We start from the raw sequence: 8,523 nt of genomic DNA on the forward strand, positions 1-8,523 counted from the left end.
GTCGCTGCCCAGGCTGCAGGCCCACACATCATCAGTGACACAACTTTGGACAACAGGGTCAGCATACCTCGCCACCCTTTTGGTTTATGAGCCTCTAAAATGGAGAAAGTCAATATGATGTTCCTCAAACGTCACACTGCAACACGGTTCAAAACCAGATTTTTTTTTTTTTTTTCTGAGCTGACAGTGCTCACCTTTTCACAGAATACCAATTTAGACATGGAGAGAATAAGAGAAGCGTTATCAGGGGACTATAAATTAAGGATGACAGCAGGACTCCTGAATGTGCCTGAGTAAAAGGTCACTCACAAAGGGTGGAGCATTTTCAATTCTGCTTTTAGAGTTGCCATCAAATCCTCCGTCTTATCTGACTGATTATGCTTGGAGGCTAAAGCAGCATTTTCTGAAGGCTGTCGTCTGACTTTGTTTTTTCATTTTTCAGGATTGAGGTGATCTGAATTTTAAAAGTAAAATCTTTTCATTTACAATCGCAAGACATATTTGACAGCGGCATGAAATTAAAACCATGTGCTTGTAAGCAAATGAACAGTGAAATAAAGCTTGAAGCAGATTCAACCTGATGGATTTTCGAGGTTATCTTCTTTTTAATTACCTTCATCTCAGTCACCTTATTTTTGTCGGATTATTGAGCAAACACTCCCACCTAGTGGTCAATTGATATGACGCTACATTTAAAATATATATATAGTATGATTGTATTTTAGTCTGATAACACCGACATGTGAAAATAATCCGTCACATTTGGAATTATAAAGCCATTTATTCCATTTGTTTCGGATAATGAATGGGATCTTCATATCAACATAAAAAGCGAAAGTCAATGCTTTAAATGTCACCATTCAACACCGATGAGTTACGTTTCAGTAAAACTGGAAATGAAACGTTGATATCACTGAGCGACCGGTGTGAAATGAACGCTAAAGCATTTAATAATAAAGAGCAGACACTCTTTTTATATAATATACCCCCATATAAGATGCAGAGACACATAATAAATCACGAACAGTTCCCGACAACGTCATTAAAACCTGCTCACAGCTCATTTTCACAGGCACAACGTTGAAAAGTTTAGTGAAACTCTCGGTGAAACTCTCCAATGCCGCGACGTGTGTTTTTTGTAAAAGTCATTGATCAACACGTGTCATTAAAAAACGGAATAATCCGATTAATAATTCGATGTGCTGAATGAAGCGCCGGCGCGCTGAATTCTGGGAGTCTGCGGGAACGGAGAGCTCGCGCGACGCCATCTTTAAACCCCACAAGAGGCCAACTGCACTTGTACACCGGGATGAAAAACACTATCCCTGCAGCGGGATACAAGTTCACGGGGTGGAGATGGTGTGATTATTCCCCGACTCAGTAACACACAAGGGACCGTCCGATGAGACTGTGAGGAGGAGATCACGGATTACCACCACCGCCTTAAACTTGTTGTGATCACAGGCAGGAACAACAATAGACGGAAAGACAAGAACGGACTAGCCCGCTAGCTCGCTAACTAGCGTCCTGCTAACTGCTGCGCTGTTGTCAGACGCTAACGAAAGCCAGCTAAACTTAGCTGGCTCATCAGCAAATATCCCCGGTTGCCCTGACATTTTGATAGGACGGTCTCAATAGTTTTCAGTCGGCACCCAGGTATATCTACCTGGTTTGCCTGTCAGATCGCTGCTGCGCGCACGCAGTGGGGGTTGTTGTGGAAAAATTGCGCGGTGGCTTCAGCTAGCTTAAAGCTAAGTCCCGACTTCTCCCACTCCCCAGCGGCCCAGCCGGAGATGCGTGGAAGATGTCTGTGTCGGGGCTGAAGGCCGAACTGAAGTTTTTGGAGTCCATTTTTGATCCAAATCACGAACGTTTCAGGATCATTGACTGGAAGCCCGACGAATTGAGTTGCCAATTTAATGTAACTGGAGAGAAACTATTAATTATCCACTGTAACATAACGGTGAGGAGACAATCGCCTTTTTAAATTTCACCAGATGCTAATGTTAGCCCATAGCAGGCTAATTCCACAACTGTAATATTTTCTGCTATTCAGTGGAGTTTCTGCGGTCCTATATAAATCAGTAGTGGTATTTGCATTTAAAGGTGGTGCTTGTGCTTTGTCGAGTCAACATAAACGGGTATTTATAACGAACATTAGCATTAGCATTGGCTGCGCACAGAATGCTAACGTGGCGAGCCCACACATTTACTGTGGTTTTAACCTGGCGACACGCATTCGTGTGTCACTAGTGCCGATTTATCACTCTGCCATTGTTGCCTTTAGGAATCGTATCCATCTACCCCGCCGATTTGGTTTGTGGACTCTGACGATCCGAGCTTGGCGCAAGTTTTGGAGCGGTTGGACGATGTGAGGAAAGGCAGCACTCTGGTAACTTTGCACTGCTCATCTATGGATCCCATCATATACCTTCACTATTTTTATACACTATTCCTAACCATAATGCTTACTGTCGCTCTTGGCAAGCATGCCATTAAAATACTAGCCTGGGCTCCTGTGTGTGTGTGTGATTATATGTGTGTGTGTGTGTGTGTGTGTGGAAATGCCCTCAAAAACAAAGCCAAATTTGTGCTGTAGCTGAGGGATGATAAATCCCAACAGGCCACCGAGTGCTGAAGGAATTCTTCTGGAACAGTTGTGTGATGGTTTTGCTGCTCTGGACGTTTTGTCTCCGGTGCAGAAAACTGTGGACGTGTTCCAGCCGCGGCGCGAGGGCAGCGATCCAAACGGACCGGGCCCAGTCTCGATGTCAGAACATGTGCACCGTTTGCCCCGGCAGCCCTCGTCGGGGGGTCACGGCTCCGACGGGGGCTGCCGGGGCCGCTGCGCGTGGCCGGATTCTCTTAAAGTAGCATTTTTGGAGCGTAAACGTCGGCGCGTACGCGGGAAATGAGATGGGAATGGGAAATGAAAACGCGCGCATGTGCACAGCTGCCGTTGCATTGTTGTCTTTTCAACCCTTCTTCCCTCTTAACTGTCGCTCTCAGCTTCTGCAGCAGTTGAAGAAACTCATTTGCGACCTGTGTCGGCTGTATAACCTTCCCCAACATCCAGATGTGGATGCTGGACCAGCCGCTCCCTGCAGGACCCGTAGGACAGGACAGGAAGGCAAGTCCGCAGGTGCAACACGTTAGTAACGGCGGTGGGTGGCGTGGAACAGGCCCACCAGGGGTAAAGGGGATCCCGCTCAGCCTGCTTCGTTTAATCCACGAGCTTCAAGTCTCTCAGCTTTAAATTGGCCGCTTGTCCGCCTTCCAACTGTCAGCGGTTTTTCCGCTTTCCCAGTTTTAGAAATCCAGATCTGCCAGGATCACCTGCGGAGCAGGAAGCTGCCACGATTCACCGAGTTTAACGAGAACTCGGTGGTCGGAAAGCCGCGGTCCAGTTACTGATAAACCAGCGACTGGACCTTCAGGCGCACACGTTCGCCTGATAATGAGCCGTGCAGCGCGGCGCTGTTCTCGCCACTCTCTCCAAAGGGGCCCAATTTATGCAGCCACGCACCTGTAATGTAGTCGGATTGGTTCCCGGAACCAGTTCGGTTACATTTCCTGTTGAATGGGAATGAATCAACACACACTAGCTAATCTGGTCTTTATTCCTTTGTGTGTGTGTGTGTGTGCGCAGCATGGAACAGAGGAGGTCACATCTGAAAGAGGAGGAAGAGGAGATGGGCGAGGTAGAATTTTCCTCATTCCTCACACCCATTCCGAGCCGAACTGTTCTTTTGGGTGCCGTCAACCCTGTGAATATTCCCAGGACATCGAGGACTTGGACCACTATGAGATGAAAGAAGAGGAGCCCGTGGACGGGAAGAAGTCCGAAGACGACGGCATCGAGAAGGAGAATTTGGCCATTCTGGAGAAGATCCGCAAGAACCAGAGACAAGACCACCTGAACGTGAGTGGTTCTGAAGGGAGGGGGTGAGGGGAACCAACGACCCCGACGGGCCTCACAAAGACTCGGCTGTGCTCGGCACCTTTCAACCCCGGAGGAGTTCCAAATTCCCTGTAAATGACGGAATCTTGTTGTCCACTTGGGAATGTTGCAGGGCGCCGTGTCGGGATCGGTCCAGGCCTCCGACCGCCTGATGAAGGAGCTCAGAGAGATCTACAGGTCTCAGAGTTACAAGACAGGTAGGACCTTCAGACCGACGGCGCCCTCTAAGCTCGCTCGCGTGCGCGGGGGGGGGGGGTGCTGGCGGTCAGCTGATGCAGAGCAGAAGTGGTGGCGTGGTGCGTTCAAGTGCAGTCCGTTGCCTTTCCGCTGCAGGTATCTACTCGGTGGAGCTGGTGAACGACAGCCTCTACGAGTGGCACGTCAAATTAAGGACGTAAGTGGGGTTTTTTACGTCGTCTTTTCCTCGGAACATCCACAACAACGTGCGCTTCTCTGACCCAAAGGGTGGATCCAGACAGCCCCCTGCACACTGACCTGCAGGTCCTGAAGGAGAGAAGGGATGGATTACATCCTGCTAAACTTCTCCTACAAAGTGAGTAGAGCGGGAAACGCCGCGTTTAGCCGTGAGTTTCTGCCATGCGGGCTGACCCCTTTCTGCCGCTTCCAGGATAATTTCCCCTTCGACCCCCCGTTTGTGCGGGTGGTCTCGCCTGTGCTCTCCGGAGGGTGAGTTCACCGACCTCGCTCACCGCCTCGCGCCATTTCCCATCTCGAGACCCTCGAAAACCAGTCAGGTTAGGAAACAAAGCGTCGTTTATTTTGGTTAAAGTTTCTCCTTTTCCAGGTACGTTCTGGGCGGAGGAGCCCTCTGCATGGAACTTCTTACCAAACAGGTACGCCTGAGCTCGTTTAAAGACAGCAAATATGGCGGAAAATGCAGATTTGTGACCTGCCGCTGCTGTTTGACTCCTGGATTCAGGGTTGGAGCAGTGCCTATTCCATCGAGTCTGTCATCATGCAGATCAACGCCACTTTAGTCAAAGGAAAAGCAAGAGTCCAGTTCGGAGCCAATAAAGTAAGTGGGGACATTTGGGACCCTCAGACATGATCCAAAGCTGCCAGTGTGGAGCCTCTTCAGGTCCGGCTGATGCCAGCAGAGCCGCTATCAGCACCTCTTCAAAAAAGTAATGATAAGAATCAATATTGACGCCGTAGTGACAAAGAAATGAAGCCGTCTTGTTTTGAGCAGCTTCTTCATCCGTTTGACGCACCAAATGACGGCGGCGTCACGCGACCGGGGAGGCGCCGCTCCGCCCGACGCCGCTCTCGAGCCCCGTCTCAGAACCTTCTGGTGCCTTTGGTGTCGGACAGTAAAATATCTTTCCTGTTCGTTATCTTTGTCTGCTAACAATGGCTGGTGTTAGCATGGCGCTACGCCATAAACAGGCCTTTGAATGCACACATTCAATGGTCGGTGCCCCCGAGTCCGTGAGACAAACGTGTCTGGAGAGGTCGTGGCACGTTCAGTTTCCACCTGCAGTAGCACCAGTTGAGCTTAGCTTCACGCCTCCGCCAGAAAAAACCTGAAAATGCAAAAGAGTCTCTCGAAAAACCAGTTTTTAGTCATCTGAATTGGCAGGAAGCGCGCACTGTTTGCTTAAAATGACGGCAATTACGTTCTAAAATAGCCCCGGCGACAGCTTTGCTGTAATAGCGCCCGACCCTGCTCGCCACATCCGCCCCGCCCCTCATTACGCAACCCGATGGGCCGTTTTGGGAGTTGCTTTGGATCCTCCGGTGACATTTCAGACACGTAGAACTCAAACCTGAGACGTTAGATGGCGAGTTGCTCGCCGGAGTACGACGGGACTCTCAGGTCTCAGGTGTGACGGTAACCCGGATCACATCCGTTTGGACCTGAACGGGACCACCTGCTGGTCATGAAGCAGCACCGGGACCGGTGTGAACCCGCTCTCCAGCCTGAATTCACCAGTTGTCTTCTTCCCCCCACGCAGAACCAGTACAATCTGGCCAGAGCACAGCAGTCCTACAAATCCCTGGTCCAGATCCACGAGAAGAACGGTGAGTCCTGTTCAGCAAACGGGATTCAGATTTCCTTTATTTGTCCCACAACGGGGAAATTTACGGCGCAACAGCAGCAAAAACACAGAGGAAGAGACATTCAGGAAGTTAAAGATAGAGAAAGAACAATAATAATGAGTATATAATCCAAAACAATTGAAATAAGAATAGAAAATAGATGAAAAAGTATAATAATCCAAGCTAAATGGCTAATCAGCCGTATAGATGGGCATCACTTTAACCTCCACGTGCGCCCGTCTGACCCTTTTATTTTCAACAATCACGCCGGCGCCAACGGGACCTCCGACCCGATCTGAGATCGATAGGATGCTGGAACTGGCTGTACATTAGAGCCTTAAAGGGAGGGAGGCCGAGCAGCATCCCTGAGCAGGCGGATGAGGACAGAAAATGGGGTCGGGGGCCACAGAGTTGTTCCGTAACCCCCCCCCGGAGAGGAACCGCTGGTGCGGCGAGTCTTTGCTGACGTTGTTTCCTTGTTTCTCCCCGTAGGATGGTACACACCCCCTAAGGAGGACGGCTAAACCAGGTTCTTGCCTTTCCTGTACTGGGACCACATGCCATTGCCCCCCCCCCCCCCCCCCCCCCCCCCCCCTCCCCTCCCCCCCCCTTGAGACTGATCTCTTTTTTTAAAACACCCGGATCATTTTGTTCTCCGCGTCGGCTCCTCGCGAGCGTGTCCCTGCGTCAGATATTTATCTCCCTGGACATCAATCTGGTACCGTCAGTCTTCTCCATCGTGACCTTGTCCCACACTCCAGGAAGACTTTGGACTAAATATCACATCCCGCCGGACGCGGGCCGGATCTAAGAACATTCCCTCATAACATGTTTGTAGCTGGGAAGAACATTAAATTGCCAGCGGTGGGAAGAACCTCCTCTCTCTCTCTCTCTCTCTCTATGTCTCTCTCTCTCTCTCTCGCTCCGGAACGGCCCGTGTACGTTGCGCTCACGTCTCATCCCGCCTCTGGAATAACACGCCGCCGAGGCCGGCTCGCTCACTTATCTCGCTGAAGGCTGGACGCACCGAGGAGGACGAAGACTTTTTTTTCCCGCATCCGGCCGAGCTCTAAATTCGGGGGCTCGGCGTCACAATCCCAACCAGCAGGGGGTCAGCGGGGCCACACAGGAACCAGCAGCGGCCAGAGCGCGGAGGGATTTTATCACCCTGTAACTAGTCGGTTTTAACTCCACCTGTAAACATGTACATTTGTATTTCTGCAAAAGGATTTGTTTATGATGTAACCTTGTGCGGGTCTCTGGCTGGGAAGGGTCACGACATCCGCTGGGGCGCCGCGGGAGTCGGGTAAAGTTGCTTCACATATTCTCTCGGGAGGAAACGGCGCTCCGTTTTCTAATGTAAGCTTAACGACTACTGCTGGGCTTTTTTGGGAGGGGGGGGGGGTTCTCGCGTTATTGGCGGCATTGACGCTAACATTCCTTCGATTGGGTGGCATCTCTTTAGCTAGCGGGGCGGCGCAGGCGTCTGTTGGCGTTCCGGAGGTTTGCTTTTTCATACTTGACCTCGGCGAACCAGACCAACCTCAGTCAGGCTATGCAGCGGCGCCGCTTTCCCTCTCCTGCAGAACCGCCGGGCTCAGCAGCTTCACTGGACTCGCTCGGTCCTTGGAGCTGGTTCCCATCCTGAGCCCTTCGCTTTTCCTACAGTTGGAAGAGTCTGGCTGACCTCTGACCTTTCCCTCGCCCCGTGGCGGCCCGCACGCGCCAGCCGCGGGTTTCAAACTCACAGCAATAGTCTTAACTCTCTACCTTCCTGCTTCCCGCCCCGGGTCCAATCAACCGGAGTCTGATGGTTTTAATCCGCGGGCTTGAACCCAGGGTTCGACCCGGCTCTTCCCACCAACACCTCTGGTCGGCGCCGGCGGCTCCGCCGCGCGCACGAGCACGCTCGGATTTCGATGTAATGTGAATAATATGCAGAAAACTGTGGAGCAAATTGATGTTCGTTGTGGCTGTTCTGTTGTGTGGTTCCTCGCGTCGTTTTAAGATTCTTCTTCTTCTTCTTCTAAAAAAAAAAAAAAAAAACCAGCATAGAAAGCTCAGTCCCGCCACTTCACACAATCATTCCCCGATTCTTCTCAGCGATATTAACCTCATCACGCAACGCGAGCCGCCGCCGGGCTGGAGCTGCGGCGTTCACCCCCCCCGGGGGCCGCCTCGCCGTCCACGGCGCCATCGGTCACGCGGATATCACGTCATTCCGGTCACATTGTCCAGTGGATCTGCTCATCTCTGGAGAAGCAAACTCAGGAATACATAGCACACTCCACAAGGCTTGCTTCAGAACCCCATCCTGGAAGATGGAATCTTTTTTTTCCCCCCCTCCCTCCCCCCCAGACGCCATTTTTAAATGGTCCGAGTTTAACCAGTAGGAATGTCTGAAAGCCTCCGAGACAGATCGTCAACCGTCTGCCTGGAGAACGCTCGTGTCGGCCTCCGCCCGGCGAGGAGTGTGCGGCGTGTTGCGTGTCGCTATGGCA

At 51.2% G+C, this 8,523-nt stretch overlaps 1 pseudogene; it reads left to right on the forward strand.

Moving 5' to 3' along the window:
* The first annotated feature begins 1,698 nt into the window (after nt 1–1,698).
* LOC115248189 (ubiquitin-conjugating enzyme E2 Q2-like) lies at nt 1,699–8,068 on the forward strand (annotated as a pseudogene).
* The last annotated feature ends 455 nt before the right edge of the window (nt 8,069–8,523 follow it).

This window comes from Takifugu rubripes, unplaced genomic scaffold (assembly GCF_901000725.2).
Source record: "Takifugu rubripes unplaced genomic scaffold, fTakRub1.2, whole genome shotgun sequence".
NCBI classification, from domain to species: Eukaryota; Metazoa; Chordata; class Actinopteri; order Tetraodontiformes; family Tetraodontidae; genus Takifugu; species Takifugu rubripes.